Below are 19,580 nucleotides of genomic sequence, written 5' to 3' on the forward strand. Positions count from 1 at the left end.
AGGCCAAAGCTTAGGAGATAAGTAATAGCATCTCTTGACTTCCTTATTTTAAATTTATAGTCTGCAGCTATGCTTATCTATTCTTTTTCTTATGTATTTCATAGTGTCTACACAATTGTCTTTACATTCTGTTGACTTCCAATGTGATGGATGTAAAAAAGTATTTTTATTTTTTGTTCTATATACTTATATTCCAAGGCATTCTGTTGAGATTTTTGCTCTTTTGCTCTGCTGAGAAAAAGAAAAAGTGATTAGAGGAATGCTTCAAATTAATGTACACACTTGTCATTACTTGGGCAGAATACTAGTCCGTGTTTCAGTGTGTCACCACTATCATGGGCCAACATTATGGAAATCTGTCTTGGTTCTGCTCAGAAAAGAACAATCCAGCCATGTCATGTCATGCCCCCTCTAATGTAAATATAAAAGCAACTCCAGACTGGTCTCAGTCGTGTTAGTCCTCCTCAGTGAGGTTCATATTGTGTCCTATGGCCCAGTGAGCTCTGAAGCCCACATCTGGGCATCTTCATTACACTTAGAGAGTTTTACTGAGAAGACAAAAAAAGTGATGTGTCAAACACTTGAAGTAATTACAGCCCCCAGTAATTAGTGTAGTAAGCATTCTAGACTATTGTTGTTTTGCTCATTGTGCTGCATACGAGGACCAACGATATGCATATCAGTCTTTGTCCTCCAATAGGTAGCATTGAAAAATACAAGCCTTTGGTCCTTTATCCGTTTTTTCTTCTGGTTTTGACAATTAAATATTGGCCATGCATGTAAAATACCGGCCAGGTTCAACCCCTGAGGCCTAGTCTTCCGCTCCTGGTCCTTGGCAGCCATAGTTCAGTATTGTAAGACATTTAGGAATTGACCGAAGCTTGCAGCACCATTTAATTGCACTTGGATATATGTTTTGTAAGTGTGCTGCAAAATTGGGAAAAATTATTGTATGTAGGTGAAAGGAGGTGTATCTAAAAAATGGTTAATTGTTAAACGCACTCTGCAAACAATTAGTATCCGAACTTTAAAACGCTGCAGTGGGCATTGAAAGGGGTCTTGTAGCAATGGCTAAAAAACACTTTAGTCTACATATCATTGCATTCTAGTACTTTCTGGTATTTTACAATTACTTGAGTGATCCCTTTCGCAGAAGTCAAGCTATTGTCAAATACTTTGTTTTCTTTCATATATTTCTTGTTCAAATATCTTCTGTGCCACAAAACTCATATTGCACTGCGTATCTGAGAAACTATTGTGGAATTTTATTTCACAGTGCCTCCCTTAAGGGCATCCTATATGCTGCAGCACATCTCATTAGAGACAGAAGAAATATGATCATATCACCCCAAACTGATGGAATTCCGTAGTCTCCCCTTGGCAGCCAGAACCACCTTCAAACCCAGCTGCATTATCTACAAAGTCATCACAACTGACCATCTTAATGGATTATCAGCTCACAAACCAGCTATTTTTCCCATCACTCACTGACTTTTTGCTGGTCTTTGACTCTGTACAGATCTCCCCTGCCTTCTTGTTTGTAATATAAAAATACAACTATACATGATTGGCACACCTGCCTAACTGGATTACAAGCTCACTTTCTGCGGTGGCCCTCTGCACACCTGCTGAAAGGAGACCTTCAGACAGAAGAAGAAGTGCAAAAAAGAAACAAAAATTCAAAAGGCCTTCCCCATCTATGCACCAAGAATCTGGAATGATATTCCATTATCTATCTGGGCATCCCCCACCGGCTCATATTTAATAAACAGCTTAATGCTCAGCTCTTTAAAGAATACTATATCTTAATGTAGGTCCACAAACCAGCTACCTCTTTCACATGTTGACTGTGTCTTAGGCTTTGACCCTATGCAGCTCTCAATCAATCAATCAGGGTACTTCTAGAGCGTGGTTAATCACCCATTTGGGTCTCAAGGTGTCAGGCGCCCAATTCCTCAGGATCTGCACGTCGCCAATCAGGGGGCTCACCTCCAGACAACACCAACTCAGTTCCCTTTGTGGCGCTGAGGATTGGAGGGGCCAGGTGGGGGGAAGGAAAAAACAGGAAGGGAACAGCCAGGAGGGAGATCTGGAAAAGAAACTGTTAAATGCAAGCAATAACAATAATCACAATTGAATGCCAATCAATGTCAATAATAACTCACAGGTCTTAGAATCAAAGAATCTTCTTAACATGCGATTCATGAACTCTCAGCAATATTGAGAGAGCAACAGTCTTCAAGAAACAGCTTAACCTTGGCTGAGAGAGAATTTAGGCCGAAGCCACTGCGCTTCGTCAACACGGAATCTCAGACGAGTATGTCTCGCTAGAAGTACAAGATTGTCCACACCATACCCTCTGCAGTGTATCTTGTGGACTGACAACACCAACCTTAAACAACTTAAGAACGTCCTTACTTTCCCTATACTGGAGTATATCACAATTCTGAGTCTCCCAAAACATAACCAATGCAGAGCCCAGCAATTTGTAAAATATCAAACGTACAGTGTAATCGTTATTGGCAGAATTACACTTTCATAAGCTTCAACAATGGAGACTCACACAGGAAGAAGCCAGCGTTTCTACTGACTAGCGACTGTTGCTACAGGCGCTCAGAATCCTGAGCAGAAACAAAGTATCTGCTCCGATTTCAGAGACCTAAAAGCCGGCGGGGGGAAGCCCCCGTCAGAAAGAGCTCACCGTAAGCGAGTTCGACCACCTGGTAAAGGAAACTTCAAGTCAAAGTCCCAGGGGCGGCACAAGGAGTAGCACAGAGATGATTATGCCAGAGAAGACCCAGAATAGTCAGCGCCGGCATTAGGGTGTGGCTGTTTATTATAGAGCGGCCACACTCAGGATGGCTGCCGCACAGGGAAGCTGGGAGTTGTAGTTTCAAGTGGTGGCCTTTGACGAGGACACTGTAGCCACCATCGACCACTCCTCTCAGGCAAATGGGTCTTGCTACAGGGGTGGCAGGAGGAGCGCGGCCTGCTGCAGGGGAGGGAGACCAGTGAGGGAGCTCGTAGGGTGTGGCAGATGCGCAGATCAGTAGGATGTTCGTAGCGGGCGTTTGAGACCGCGCATCCCAGAGTTCTGACAAAAGGCACTTGGGTGGGTGGCAGGGATTCTGCGGCTCAGTCAAATGCTGGATGGCTGGTTCAGTCGAAGAGCCAGGTCTTGAGGCCCTTCCTGAATTGAGGCAGAGAGGGAGATTACCTGAGATGAAGAGGAAGTGAGTTAAATGTCATTGTCTTCGCAGCAAGGTAGGGCCGGATCTTCCTTCTGCTGAGGTCCTGTGGGTCCGTGGGATGGTGGCCACAGCCAGGTGAGCAGAATGGAGTTGACTTGTGGGCGTGTGGAAGGTGAGACAGTGATTGAGGTATGCAGGTCCAATGTTGTGGAGGGCTTTGTAGGCATGGCTGAGGAGCTTGAAGGTGATTCTTTTGTTGATTGGAAACCAGTGGAGGTCTCTCAGGTGCCCAGAGATGTGGCTGTGGTAAGGGATGTCCAGGATGAGTCTGGCATAGATGAGCGCCTCGGTAACTGTTCTTCTGGATTTGATGGGGATCCACTTGAATACCTTTCGGAGAAGGTGGAGCATGTGAAAGCAGGAGGATGTGACGGCTTTGACTAGGTGGTTCCAGAGAGTGAGCTGTCGCGGATGATGCTGAGGCTACGTGCGTGGTCAGTCGGTGTAGGAGGGGATCCCCGAGCGATGTGGGCCACCAGGAGTCATCCCAGGCAGAGGGGATGGTACCCAAAATGAGGACTTCTGTCTTGTTAGAGTTGAGCTTGAGGCAGCTTTCTTTCATCCAGACAGCAATAGTCCTTCATTCTGTTGTGGAAGGTGGTCGTCTTCACGACCGTAGGGTCATTGATGAGGGATAGGATCTGCTGAGTGTTGTTAGCACGTCAGTCCTTATTTGGTCTTTAAATGTTACTAGATGAGGGGACGCGTTATAGGTTGATGGACATTTTGACTACGCTTGGAGTGATTTCAGTACAATGGAAATAAAACATCACAATTGATAAACATCAGCCAATTATTTCCCTGGACCCAATAATCTTCACACACCATGACCTATTTGCTCATGAAGAACCATACCTTTAGTAAACATTAATGAGTTTATTTCCTTATACTAACAATGCTAATATCACGTAAATTAGTCTCAAAACAATGCGATATACATACACGAACAACACCGGTTGACCAAATCTTCTAAAGAATCTCATTTTATCTAGGGCATTGGCTAGCAAACATTCCAGAATCACAGTACGAATCAATAACAAGAGTAGCTGCACATTAGACATGACATAAATCTAGATGTCAGCAAATGAACAAAATCAGTTTCTTTAGTAATAATCTGTTAGCATTTTCCGTGTCTTCCTCTCTATCTTCAGATTAGAATAGCATGTTTGGGCTTCATGCAAAACAATTTTAGCCAAAAGTAATTTGGAAAAAATATCTAACTATGGCTCTATCAAAATAGCTGTTGGTATCTAGAAACAAAGAACAACCTAAAACAAGAACAATAGCATTTTGTCATACCTCTCCTCAGCTGCGATTCTCTTCGTCAGTTGGACATCCGTCTGGCCTTCTTCAGTGTAAGAACAATGAAAGGGAATGGTTCTGACAAAGGGGTCTCTAAGCTCTCAGAACCATTAAGAATAAAGTCATCAGGAACTGCTCAACTCCCAAAACAGAACAGAATGAGTGTGCTTTGCCTCTGTGTAGTAGGGCTAAGTTAGATCACCTAAAGAACTTCCCACATCGTAATTGATCAGAAAATCAGACGTTTGCAGTCAATCCAAATAGAATTAAACCTCAAGTCTATTATATAACTAAACTGTCTTTCACACATTGATGAATGGCTTCTCTTCTCCGGTTCCCAATATCAGGCTCATCAGGTAATAATTTTGTAACACTCCGTACTGCAGTCAGTGCATCCATTGTTGGTTCCTTAGAACTTCGCTGTCTCACGCATCAAGTTTACATTTGTATCATTTTGAGTACAACGTGATTCTGCAAGCAGTTTCTCATGAGAAAGTTAATGACATCTGCTAAAGCTTGGTCAACTCAGTGCGAACAATAATTGTATTAGATTTTTAGGACATACATTCCCACAATTTTATTCAGCCATTGCAGTTTAGCATGAGGCAGTGCAAACTAGGCCCAAAACCTTGCTAACTTAAGGCCTATGATTGTTAAGCAAATACATAACAACAAATCATTCATATAACGTATGATTATAATTTCTCTACACATGCACTTTGAATAATCACTAATATGCATTTACTGAAGGCATTACGCATTTATGACGACCACTCAAGTGGGCACATTTTCCAAGTTGCACATTATTTTCTATGTTACCTAAATTCTATGCAAATTCATAACTCGTAACACATAAAAATTATTAGTAATAAATTCAGCGGTCACAGTGTTGTCAGCACAGGAGACAAAGTTGAGTCTGGGGTTTCTGACGATGTTTGCTAGGGGGCCATGTAGATGCTGAAGAGGGTGAGGCTCAGGGAGGAGCCTTGGTGGACGCCACAACTGATCTCTGTAGGATCGGGTGAGAACGGTGGGAGCCGACTCTCTGGGTTCGGCTGGTGTGGAAGGAGAGGATCCATTCCAGGGCTTTGCCACAGATGTCATGGAATCTTGTGCAGAGGGTGTGGTGGGAGGCGGTGTCGAAGGTGGCTGAGAGGTCAAGGAGGACGAGGGCTGCAGCTTCACCTCGGTCCAGGAGATTGCGGATGTCGTCTGTTGCGGCGAGGAGAGCAGTCTTAGTGCTGTGGTTGCTTCTGGTCGAGGATGTGGTTGGTCTCGATGAATTTGGTGAGTTTGGCATTGATGGCTTTTTCGATGATTTAGGCCAGGAAGGGGAGCACAGAGATCAGTCTGTAGTTCTTGAGGTCAGTCAGGTCTGCGGAGGGTTTCTTCAGTGGGGTGCTGATCTCTGCATGTTTCCAGTCTTCAGGGAAGGTGGTAGTCTTGATGGAACAGTTGATGGTGCAGCAGAGCTAGGGGGTGATGGCATCGCTGGTTCGGTTGAAGATGTGGTGGGCTCTTCATGATCCGCAGGGTGTCGTCAGTGGTGAGGGTAGACCAGTTGGTCAGGGTCGGCTGTGATCAGGAACCCTGGGGTGCGGTGATTGTGGGTGGAGTTGGTGGGTCTTGTGCTATGAAGCTGTCGTAGATGTCAGATATCTATTAGTGGAAGAAGGTGGCGAGGTTGTCGCAGAGGGCTTGTGATGGGGGGATGTCTGCAGAGTCACTGCAGGGTTTGGTGAATTCTTTCATAACAGTGAAAAGTTATTTACTGTTGTGTGCATTGGCATTGATTTGTCCTTGTATGGTGGTTTCTTCGTGGCTCTGAAGAGGCAGTAGTGTGATGTGATGGCGGTTTGAAGGACTGCCTGGGTCTTTGCTGCACCTCCATTTCATTCAAGTCATCTGCAGGTGCATCTGGACCCTTGGAGAGCGGGGTAGAACCAGCTGGCTTTCTCAATGGTCTGTTAGCTGGAGGGTTTCCTGAGGGGGGCCAGGGTGGTGGCGCTGTCAGAGATCCATTGGTGGAGTACATGTGCAGATGTGGTGGCATCTGTGGCAGTCGGTGGTGGTGGTGTGCTGCAGAGATTGGTGGCGAGTTAGTCTTCGGTGACCTTGTTCCAGCTTCTATGCGGATAGCAGAGGGCATGGTGGTGGGTGGGTTTGGTGGCGAGATTTTCCAGTAGGGGTGAGTTGTTAGGATGGCTGTGGTTGTCCAAGTGAAAACTGAGGTCACCGAGGAGGATGTAATCTGTTGAGGCAAGGGTGTGGTGTGCGATAAAGTCGGCTATGGATTGACTGAAGGGGGTCGGAGTCTGTGTGGCTTGTAGAAGAGGGTGCCATGTAGGGTGGTGTTCGGGTTGGTCTGGATCTGGAAGTGGAGGTGCTTCATGTCAGGTGAGTGGTCAGTACTAGTTGTGAGGCAGAGGGTGTTCTTGTGTAAGATAACGATGCCTCCTCCTTGATGGTTGGCGCAGTTGTGGATGATCTTGTAGCCGTCGGGATGGCAGTGGCAAGGTCCGGTGCAGAGGTCGGGTTTAGCCAAGCTTCCACGAGGAATGTGACGTCGGGGAGGTGGAGTCGAGCAGGACCCAGATCTCTCTAGTGTGTTTCTTGAGGAAGCATGTGTGGAGCAGGATGCAGCTGACGTGGTCATGTCTGGTCCTTGGGGGCTGTGTGGTTGGTGAGGCTGGTGTGAGGCAGCAGGAGAAGGCGCAGTTGCCGCAGGTGAATGGTCCTTGGGTGTCGCTCGGCGATGGGGGTGGCAGGTGGTGTTTCATCCGGTGTTGAGGGCGTGGAGGATACCTTCATTCCAGATAAGTTTGTGCCGTATAAATACCACATACATACATAATAATGCAGTGATCTGGAATTTTTTGAAATTTCACTAAAGATATTTGTTTAGGTGAGACCAACACTAACCATTTCCACCAACTGTGATTAATATAATGTATTTCCCATTAACAGTACCTTTAAATATGTCATTATTTAAGTACAGTGTGTTTTTATTGTTTTAAGGATATCCTCACCATGAAAATTGCTTATTCAAAGAGGCTTCCCTGGTGATTGAACACTAAAAGTTAAATTGATGGCTCATCCTGTGATGTCATATATTGTGATGTTACACTGTACGCAAAAAAGAGGGACCTAGAACATTCTGGCCCATATTTATACTTTTTAACGCCGCATTTGCGTCATTGTTTGACGCAAAAGCGGAGCAAACTTACAAAATACAATTATATTTCGTAAGTTCGCGCTGCTTATGACGCAAATGCGGCGCTAAAAAAGTATAAATATGGGCCTCTGTTTCTGCCCTGAGGCCCATAAAATACAAGAACTGTCCCTGACTCGGGCACTGCTACCCGAAGGCGATACACTTTTTAGCACGCACACCTTCAACACAAATGAAAGCTTCCCTCTCGAATTTGAGTTACTTGAGACGTAAAACTCAATTTCCTATCAACGTGACCGCTTCTGCTATGAGTATATTTATTAATAAACAGGAAAAAGCTAATATGTTTACATTTTTTATTACGAATCTCATTGCCATTGTTATACAGATATAACTAGTGCGTAATTTAACCGTCAAACAACTAGTAAATGAAATGGAATATCGAACTCAAGGAACGTACTTACTAGGGTGTCGTGCAAGCCGTTTCCTTAGCTTTCTTAGAAAGGAACGGGAGAGTACTCCGCTCGTCAACCCGGTTCAAGATGCATAGTTAGTGGCTCGCTAGCCCCCCCTCGCCCTCTCGCGTCTACTGCAATGGTAAAAGAGAATGCATATAAATTTCAGTGCACGATGGCCTGGTGACGTTTACTTCCAGCTTCCAAATGCGGAACAATGACAAGTTTCACTGTTACAAAAACACCGCAAGCAACTATCAATGACACGTTTCAGTAATACAAAAAAAGGAAGCAATAAGTTGTCTGCCTCTCCTTAAAGCGATATCGCTACCTGAAGGGATATTTTTGTTTCTTTTCTTCAGAAGCTACCGTAGAGCAGGAAACGGTCTTGTCTATGTCTGGAAAGCTAATTTGCAATTTAAACTCAATTCCTCTGATATGTGAAGAAAGAGCAATGTATCCCAATATAACTTAGGAGGCGTATTTACTATTTTAACTCCAGGTATAGAATAGTTGAACAAATGTAAAAACACCATTTTCTGCCTGTGTGGACACCATTTGAAGCCAAGGACTTAGGGATAGCCTCTAAGGGCTGCCTCGTTTTGTGAATACATGAAAAACAAGCATTGTCAAAGTCAGGTGTTGGCAAGCTGGTGAGATAATTCTTTTTGTATTGCAAGCATATTCCACAAAAAGAAAAATGTTGCTGCCTAAATATGCCGCTATGTGCTTGCAATAACAATGTTAAATTAAAAAATAAATAAACATCTCATACATATTTAATGTAATATGGACCCTCCCTTCCAGGCAAGTTTATTTAGAACAGTTATAGAAAAATGTTTCAGTTCTGAAGTAATAATTCTTGTTAGCCAAATACAAGTTTCTGTTGGCTCTTAACTAGGGCAACCAGTGGTGGCTGCCACTCAACGTGGGTGGCAGGATGGGGGTTGGGACATTCGGGTGAAAAAAGAAAAAAAAAAACGCTTACCTCTGGGGGAGACGCATTTGTCTCCCCTCCGTCCTCTTCCTGGCTGCACAGGCTCCCAGCCAATCACTACGCTGCTGTCACCAGCATGACAGCAGCGTTGTGATTGGTCTGAGTGGCCTGTTTCGCCTCTCAGACTGGGAATGGGAGCCTGGGCATGTTCTCCACTTGGCTGTGCAATACAGCCGGGTAGAGAACATGCAAAGTGCATGTGTCTATTTGGCCGGTCCAACACGGCCGGCCAAACAGACATGCACATAGCTCTTCTCTGGCCCCCTTTCTACAGCCCAGCCCCGCCCCTTCTCCCAGAAAAAATAAAATGATAATAACATAGCATTATTATAATTTTTTTTTCCTTTCCCCACAATCCAGTGGGGCGATGCTCCTCCCCCTTAACGGAGGAGCCGCCACTAAATGCAACATGAAAACATAGATTGAACACACAAGGGTGGCTAAAAAATAAAAAAGGATAAAGAATGTAAAGAATAAAGTAAAATATAGGCCCATCATCCCTAGTACTGAAACACACTTCTTCTTAGTGTGGTCGACATAGGTCATCAGGCAAAGTGCCGCTACTCACAGCTCAAGGCAACTGATAGATAAAGTGGTCTGACCTGTTGCACCATGATGTACAGCAGTGGAAGGAAGCAAATGTGATGAATGACTGAACAGAGCTGACCTAGTGACCCTATTTATAAATGTTTTCTTTGCACAGGGGTAACAACATCTGCACTTATTTCTAGGGCAGATGTGAGGATGTGTTTAAACAAAACAGCTCTCTGGTTTTCAAATGTGATAGTTTCTTATAAGTGATCATAAATTAAAACTTGCTAGAAATGATGAGGAATACAATAAAACTGATAACATACTTAATGGGCAAACACATGAACCCATATGGATTAATATTGATGGACATGGGCAATATTGTTTTTTGGAATCTTTTTTGTGAATGTAATTTCAATTTATCAATATATTTTCTTTTTTAATTAAACACTAGGCTTTATGTCGTCAACTACTGTTTTTTCACCAGGATCAAAGTCAGGGTCATGAGCCATCTCGTCCTTCAATTCAATCTCAAAAGTTTTTGATGCCACTTCCTGTGCTGTCATGGAGGTTAAAATATTTGTGATGTCACTTTCACTGCTCCTGGCATTTTGGTGAATTGATGTCCATGTACAAAGCATGCTTTAATATTTGACCTCGACAGCAGTGCTGGAATCTGCCTTTACCTCAAGGGCTCGGGAGTACCACCAAGTGAAGAATTTTAAAAACGTGTTAATGTAGCTCATTTTACAGCACAATTTCCACTTACGTTTGCCAAAAAGTCATAGGTTCTTAAAGACCATCACAACTACTTCCGATATTTTTATGGTATGGTTTGAAGGGAGGTCACGAGCTGGAGTATATGAAGCTGTACTTTGTGCTTCTCATGCTGCTATGTGTTTATAAGCAATAATAAATGTTTACGGGCTGTTATTTTAAACATGATACATCACTTTCAACAGCATCTATAGTTTAGCAAATTTAGTTTATTTGCTCTCATTTTTCGTTACTGCGGCTCAACCAGCAATCAATAACTGGACTATTGGCATGGTAAAGAGCCTGCCCTCCAGCCTGGTCTGTGTGCACTCTGAATTGTGGTCAGCCCAGCTCACCATGGTCTCAGGCAGACTACAACGTCTTGTGGATCATCTCAGAACTAGGCTCAGGGGCTATGCATGCTTACTTTCAGTGCTTTAACCACAAGCAGGTTTTGGGCAATTGGGCCATCAGCATGTAAGGCATGCAAATACACAGGCTTAGTGCAGCTATCATCTGTCATGACACAGTAGCTTATGCTGCAGGCACACACACTGCAACGCTCAATATGTACTGCATTAGTCAATGTCTAAATGAGGTCTTAATATGCTTTAATGAGCTCTAATTTTTATATACCAACATAAATGAGTTTCAGTGAAAACCTACATACAGTCATGGTTAGAATAAAAGCAATTGTTACAATGGAAGAGGTTTTTAGTAGAACGTTTAGTAAGTAATAAACCAGAGTGGGCTGTAATTGTGTTTAAGGTCCATGGCCCATCAAGCCCAGTGAGTCATTCCAGCTGCTAATTAATCAGTGTGAGGACAGCCAAAGGACAGTGACAGGTGAAACTGCACAGCCTACGCCATTGATGGATTATTGCTGGAAAAAGTAATGGGACTGGAAATAATCAGAACGGTGGATACTCCCATCATCCTGACGTCACTAGTGAGTGTTACCTATGTAGTAGCAGAAGCTGTATACTTGCCTGGACAAGCCTGGAGAGACAGGCAGCCAGGCCTGGCCAGTCCAGGGGACTTAGATTGGGCCTAAGAATGTCTACTGTGGGAGTGATCTATACAGTCAGAAATCCTATTAAATAAGTGTTGGTGGAGACCACTGACAACTGCCAGCATAAATGAAATGCTGCTTACAACTACAGAAGGATTGAACATTGCCACACGGAGTCACACCAAACCGACCGTGTTGAAGACAATGTTCCTGCCCAAACATAGGCTCAAGCAATAGTTTGAAATTCATACACAGACATGGATTAGAAGCTAATACAAAGATAAAAACAACATAAACAGCAAAGTCTCTTTTTTGTTGTTCTACATGCAACTTAAATTGTTTGGAAGGCCTCATGTTACCAATCCCTTTACAAAGTATATGTAAGAAATAGTACAGAGAGAGTGAAGTTTAAATCTAGACTCATGAGCCACTGACTTTACTGGGTTTCTCATGCTTTGCTGTTGCTTGGATGCACTGTCTGTCAAGGTCGTGGAACCGAAGTTTAAATTGGTCCAATGGTGTTTACATTGCATTAAGTTTGGTGATGGCCTCAAGTTGTTCTTTTGTTAGACCGCAGAACCTACATGGCTGTAGTTTGCAATTCAGAGTCTTTGTGTTCCTTGATGTATTTACTTTATTTTGTTTCGCTTTACTATCATGAGAACATGTTGCTGTTTTTGGAGTTTTGTTTTTTTTACAAAGTAAGACATGCTCGTACATGGGCTTTCTTAGAGATGATCCGAAAATACTGCCTCACTGTCAAAAGTATCTGCTATGCAATATTTTTCTGCTTATGCCTTTTAAATTCACCATTTACAATGCAATTCAGGTCTCATTTCAAGTTGGTGGACAAGATTTTCTGTCTAAATGTGGCAGAAACCCCAACTGCTACTCTCAGATTTCCCTGCTCTATTTAGGGTTGGGGGAACTGCCATGTTTCAGACGGCAGAAACTAAACTGGCTCCTCTAGCACAAACCTTTGTCCCCCAGCTTGTCAGATATAGTACCGTTGGGAAAATACTTCCGACCATCCACCCTATTTAGGTTGGATATTCCGGTGTGTTTTTTCCTGTTCACAACTATTTTCTTGCAGAAACCCCCCAGCACATCAGGGACATTTATTTATTGTTTGTTTTCAATAACAAATTCCCTCTTTGGGTTTATGTTTTTGAAGGAAAAAATCTTTGTTGAGCTGTTGCCTTAAACATGGTGGCCGCTCAGAAAACGTTCAGTTCCTTCAGACGGGCCCTTTTGATAGTGCCTTTACTGAAGGCATAGAGATCTCTACCCGCTTTGCAGAGATCTTTGAATATGGATGCCTCTACTCTGCCAGGGCAGTAGACTACATCACCCTGCTCACCTGGCAGAATGAAGTACATAGTCTAAATATGGACTTAGGCTTCTGAGTCTTTTTTATAACATAACTCTGATAGTGCAGTCTGTTTAGAGCAGGAGCCCTACTGTCAGACCCGATATTGACATTGTAGTTCATTACGGAATTTTCTTTCTAGGACAGTTGGGGCGAGCACACACAAAGCCACCCAACTATTACGAACCATGTTCTGTGGCAAAAAAATAAACCTATTGACTGTGCTACTGCATGTTTAAAATATGCACGAACTTCTGGCTTTCTCAATATTCGTTTATTAGGTTTCAGAAGAGAATAGTACAACAAAAGCAGAAAGACTAAACATTTGCAATTCATCATCAGAGAAGAGAAAATAAATGAGTGCACAGCCAAGAGTGGTTACCTGTACACCTTTGTCAAATAGAGAACTAGCAAGACCCAATTCACTCTTAAACTTCAGTTGATTCCTCCTCTGTCAATTAATACTTTTTTTAGTGTGTGCCAAACACTAAAGTTTCAACATTTCACGTAGGAGATGGTGGTATCATATGTTTATCACACCAGAAACCATCTCAGTCTATCTGACTCAATACCATTAGATAATTGTGTTTTAGGTGACAGTGTGTGGCAAAGGCTGATCTCGCCTCTTAGGAGGGCTGAAATCTGAGCTAACTAATTCATCTTCAATTAGTGACTCTTTCTGAACAGACAAATGAGAACTCGACAGCTCAGCTCTGAACTTCTTAAAGTAGGGCATATTCCTTGACACCTGCTCTTATTCACCTCTTTTAGGATAAACCAATATTCGGTCACTGGAAGTCACATTCCAGTATGTGGTTCGTAGACGGCCTTAAACGTGATCCCTAATTTGCTGATGAAGCAGGAGGGCTTTGATTGCCTGTTGGTTATTACAGACCATGGACTTTCTCTCACCTGATGGGGCATATTTACAAGCCCCTAGCACCAACTGGTCACTTTTAGTGACACTCCAGTGGCGCTGTGCCCTGCGCCATATTTACAAAGTGCCATTAGGCTACTTTTTGTGGCTTAATGCTGCCTTGTAAATATGGGCCCCTCAATGCAGTTTTCTGCTGCACAGGGGTGTGCAATGGGTGTTGTTGTGGGCGTACCCATGCAACACCCATTGCTTTTGGACACTGCTCAGATTTACAAGGAAATGTAAATCTGAGGCAACACCAAAAGCTAACGTCACACCAGGAGTGAAGCTAGCATGGCTCTGCGTCAAAAGACTTTTATTTATCCTCGTTTTCATTTTTTTTTATGTGGCTGCATTCTGCAGCACACATAGAAAGAGCAAAGTGCCATTAACAATTGTCTATGTGCAGAAAGGTGTTCCTTCCTGCACATAAACAATCATTAAATAATGATGATTTGCTACTTCTATGTGTGCTGCATTTCGCAGCTCACATAGAAGTAACAAATCACCAATTTTGATTGATTTCTTGATGCAAATTCAGCATTCAGTTAGAAATATGGTGATCCTGAAAAATGACTGAAGCAGGTACTCCCTCGTCTCATAACTTGGCAGGGAGGCAGCTACACCACACTGATGTGGTCACATCTTTAGCTTAATGATACTCTGATGATACTCTGATCATCTACATACACTCACATCCGGATGCAAGGAAGTAGAGTGGGGACCACGATGTGACCACTCCACATCAACAATCCTTCCTCAGTCACTGACAAATTCTAACACAAAGCGTACAGCTCTGGAATTACCTTTTTGCATCTTTCATGTAATGCAACTGTCTCAATGGCCATCAGGGCAATAGTAAGCCATTCATTAGTCATCGTCCCTGCAACTTTGCCCCCACTGAGTCGTTCCTTCCATCCAAAGTATCATCAGCCTTTAGCAAGTCGTTCAGCCACTACACCAAAGATAACCGGTCCTGAAATACATGTCCATAGTAGGCGATCTCTAGGAAATTACAAATTGACAAAATATTTTGGAGAGAAGGGGCATGTTTAACATCATGGACCTTCACTGAGTCAGGAGCTAACCCCTCCACTATGAATTTTCACCCAAAGAACATAATGGCTGATTTCAGAAATGTGTTGTAAAGCATTAGCCCACAGCCACAAATCCTCATGAGCTTATTACATAGGCTAGCATTGTGTTCTTCTATGTATGTGTCATCTATTTAGATGTCTCCACTAATGCTAAACACACTTCAGTAGATCTGGATATTCTGACAATTGAGATGTTTGTAGCGCCTGACCACACATGAGTTTAAACTATAGTAGTAGAAGTAGAGAGCTCTACAAGTAGAAGCTGTTGAGATATTTGTTTTGAATACATTTTTAAAAGCCAACAGATCACCTTCTATTCCACCATCATGTCACCAATTGTGGGAGTAATATGACTCTCCATCTTTGATTGTTCTGTCGGGTATTTAAAAATTTGCACAGATGTAGACCTTGCTCAGCTTTTGGATTCTCTCTACAACTGGAGAGCTTAATCTTTCTCCTTTTCAATGATGCCATCCCTCTCTAGCTTACCTAGTTCTGGCTCCACGTGGAAACGCTCAAGAAAGGAAATTCTTCTGTTGCACAAGATCACCAGTTAATCCGAGGAGTCAATATGCAGCTTGAAATTTCTCCCTTCTCATTAGTCAATGCCCTCAAATAAAGTTTTGATTTGTGCAACCTGTCTTGTAGCTTATTATAAAGGTTATAAAAAACAACAAGCACTGGAAAAGCCAATATGTATGGTGTTAATGTTCAAAGCCATGCACAAATGCACACTTATGCATACTAGTACCTGCACACGAAAAGACAGACCAACCAGCTTTGCAATAGCCTTCACTATACGTTAGACAGTTTTTCCGTGAAATTCAGTGATAAAAGTCAATAATTGTTTAGGTTTTTAGGTTGCCAGCTTTATGGTATTTATGTTTTCACCTTTCTTTCTGTATCTATCTGATTTTATCAATATTTGACTTCATTTACTTCATTCATTTACTTTTCCGTGCTGGTGGGGGGCGTTTGCGGTTTGTATTTTTCACTTCTATTTTATTATAATAAAATATACAGCTCTAGTAAACAAAAATATTAAAGTGCATTTAATATTAGGCTTAATTAAACATAATTCTGGCACTAGCTGTATTTTGATACTGTACCACAGCAACATCTCAAAATATGTTCTCAGGCTAACAAAGAGATATCTACTATTTGCTTTTAGGTCATCTTGAACTAATCAAGGCATACCTAAGAAAAGGTATGGATGTCGGGTCTATCAATAGAAATACACTCTTTCTGCTTAAAGTCCACATTGAACCCAAACAACAATTATGTAAGCTGCAAATAGAGGCAAGGATAAGGACTGCAAACGTGAAACCATTCTTTTAATTAACATTCCTCCTGCAGCAGGGTGTGGCCGGCAAGATGGCCAACTGGCAGCACTGAGCTGGAGCTCATGGTCACATAAACAATCCCACATCATCCTGCTGCCCTGGGGGAACCACTGAGCCCACAATTCACTTCCTGGAGCAGGTAAAGTAGTAGAGGGCCCTCTGTGCTAGCTCCATTGTCACTTGAGGAATCAAGGTGTTATATGGTTCCTATTTTGGTATTAAGACTGCATGCTTAGGATGGCAGCACCACCCATCGTACTTGTACTTGGTACTTGTACCGCGCACTACTCACCTGTTAGGGTCTCCAGGCGCTGTACGCATACTGCTGTGGAACCCCTCCTGGCTTTTCCCTGTGAGGTGCCCACTCCTGGGCAACCTCCAAGGTGAAGCCAGGCCTCCCAGCGCTGTTGGGGCCGTTGTGGAGATTAAGCAAGCTATTGCCCAGAGTTACAGAGTGGGACCCATGAATTAGATTAGGCACTGATGCAAGAATTATCAGGTCCGAGGAAATTGAGTCCAAAACCCACCGAGACGGGAATTGAACCCTGGTCCCAGGCCAGATTTCTGCATCAGGGTCTACCGCTCTAACCATTGAGCCACACTACTCCACCAGTGAGGGAGACTGAGTCAATCCCACACCGCGGGCAGCTGTTAGCCTAACTCCTGGCTAGCTTGCAGTGCCTTACCCAAACCTCCAAACCTGTCAGGGTGAAAGGTGATTTGTGGCAACCTAGACCTAACATCCTGACTCTTTAGGGAAGTCGTGGAAACAGTTCATTCCCCTTTCACTCAGTCGCTCACTTACTCATGCATGCTAAGGCAAGACAGAAGATGCAAACTAGATTTCAGTATATTTATTGAAGCAACTGCATCCTAGTGTAAAAAGCATGTGCTTTAGTCATAAGGCAGATGAAACAGAGCACAGTATTCATCATTACAACCAAAGTGAAGTAGGTAGACAACCCCGCTACTTTGTGTGATTTCTAGAAAGCTTAGGAATTCTAGATATTACTAACAAATCCCTGTGTCCCCTAGATCTGAGAGCATAGTGATGGAACCCTCTGCCTGGCCCAACCTAAGGGATTAGTCCTAGCCCCATATGTGAATAGAATATCAGGGATCTGCCTTCTGTTTGGATGGCAAACTTCTCAGGAAGCTGAAGAGTCAGTGCCAGGATTAGTAAAGCTGTCTGTTGTGTGGTGTGCATCCCAGGATGGTCATGACTTGAAGGTCCTCTACCATTCTTGGATCTACGTGCTCTTTATATAATGACCCATACATAGTTCAGAGAACAGGCTTGAGGTAACGCTGTGTCTCGAGGATAGACTCTGGCTCCTGTGCCGGCATTATAACTTAGCATTTCATGTACCGTACATGGCAGCCTGGGACAAAGGTACTGTATGAGGCTGGCCTGGCTTATAGTGGGTACCTGATGGTACTTACACCTTGTGCCAGGTCCAGTTATCCCTTGTTAGTAGATTAGTAGTGTTCTAGCAGCTTAGGCTGATAGAAGTAGCTATAGCAGAGCAGCTTAGGCTGAACTAGGAGACATGCAAAGCTCCTACTATACCACTTATATCATATAGCACTATAGCACAAGAAACATAATACTCAGAGTTACTAAAAATAAAGGTACTTTATTTTAGTGACAATGTCCCAAAAATATCTCAGAGGATATACTCCCTTAGGAGGTAAGTAAAATACACAAAATATACACACAAACCAAAATCAGTTAAGTAAACAGTTAGAAAAGTAGTGCAAACACTGTAGAATACAGTGGGATGCAATAGGCCTAGGGGCAACACAAACCATATACTAAGAAAGTGGAATGCAAACCACTTAGGGATCCCAGGCCTAGTGCAGTGTGTAGAGGGTCGCTGGTAGTGTCAGAAAACACTAAGGGTTTCCAAGATACCCCACCCCAAGACCCTGAAAAGTAGGAGTAAAGTTACCCTACTTCCCCAGAAACACACTAAAGTCGTGATAGGAGATTCTGCAAAGACAACAACTGACTGCATAGTGCTGAAGACGGATTACTGGACCTGAGGACCTTCAAAGGAAGGAGACCAAGTCCAAGAGTCATGCAAGCGTCCGGGGGGCAGGAGCCCACTAAACCCCAGATGAAGGTGCAAAATGGCTGCCTCGGGGTGGAAGAAGCTAATGATTGTGCATTAACGGATGATGCCAGGAACTTCTACTTTGCACAGAAGATGTCCAACACCATGCTGGAGGATGCAGAGTTGTTTTCATGCATAAAGACTGCAAACAAGCCTTGCTAGCTGCAAAAGTTGTGCTCAAAGAAAATGGGTGCTGCCCGGGCCCAGGAATGACCAGGAGGTTGCCCCTTCAACAAGGAGACAGAAGGGGCACTCAGCAGCACAGAGAGCCCACGTGAAAGTAGGCCGCCCCTACAGAAGTACTTGAACAGGTGTTCAAGAAATCTGAGCATGGCAGTCATCTCAACACTACAAAGGAGGGTCCCACAAAGTCGGTGGTCAACTCAGCGAGTTGAGCAATGCAGGACAGAGTGCTGGGGACCTGGGCTATGCTGTGCATGAAGGATTCCTTGCAAAAGTGCACAGAAGTTCTAGCAGCTGCAGTTCACTGAGTACACAGGATTATTGACTGGCGTGGGGAGGCAAGGACATACCTCCACCAAATTTGGACAGAAGGCCCACTGGACTGTTGGGGTCACGTGGATCCAGCTCCTGTGTTCCAGGGACCAAGCTCATCGAGGTGAGAGGGGACCCAGAGGACCGGTGATGCAGAAGTTTGGTGCCTGCATTAGCAGCGGAAAGATTCCATCGACCCACAGGAGTTTTTTTTTCTTGGCTTCCAGTGCAGGGTGAAGGCAGACAGCCCTCAGAGCATGCACCACCAGGAAACAGTCGAGAAAGCCAGCAGGATTAGGCGCTAGAATGTTGCTGGTAGTCTTCTTGCTACTTTGTTGTGATTTTGCAGGTGTCCTGGAGCAGTCAGCGGTCGATCCTTGGCAGAAGTCAAAGAGGGAGATGCAGAGGAACTCTGGTGAGCCCTTGCAATTATTATCTGATGGGAAACCCACAGGAGAGACCCTAAATAGCCCTCAGAGGAGGATTGGCCACCTAACCAGGTAAGCACCTATCAGGAGGGTCTCTGACGTCACCTGTTGGCACTGGCCACTGAAAGGCCTCCATTGTGCCCTCACACCTCTGCATTCAAGATGACAGAGGTCTGGGACACACTAGAGAAGCTCTGGGCACCACGCCTGGGGTGGTGATGGACAGGGGAGTGGTCACTCCCCTTTCCTTTGTCCAGTTTCACACCAGATCAGGGTCTGGGGGATCCCTGAACCGGTGTAGACAGGTTTATGCAAGGAGGGCACCATCTGTGCCCTTCA

The 19,580-nt window shown here is 43.8% G+C and overlaps 1 protein-coding gene across 1 annotated transcript in view; it reads right to left on the reverse strand.

Moving 5' to 3' along the window:
- Positions 1-8,312, reverse strand: part of LOC138250233 (G-protein coupled receptor 35-like) — a 154,235-nt gene extending 145,923 nt beyond the window's left edge. Inside the window, exon 1 of the mRNA XM_069204849.1 lies at positions 8,190-8,312. The gene's annotated coding sequence lies outside the window, so the exon portion shown is untranslated. The remainder of the gene's footprint in view (positions 1-8,189) is intronic.
- Between the last annotated feature and the right edge of the window lie 11,268 nt (positions 8,313-19,580).

Source organism: Pleurodeles waltl, chromosome 8, assembly GCF_031143425.1.
Source record: "Pleurodeles waltl isolate 20211129_DDA chromosome 8, aPleWal1.hap1.20221129, whole genome shotgun sequence".
NCBI classification, from domain to species: domain Eukaryota; kingdom Metazoa; phylum Chordata; class Amphibia; order Caudata; family Salamandridae; genus Pleurodeles; species Pleurodeles waltl.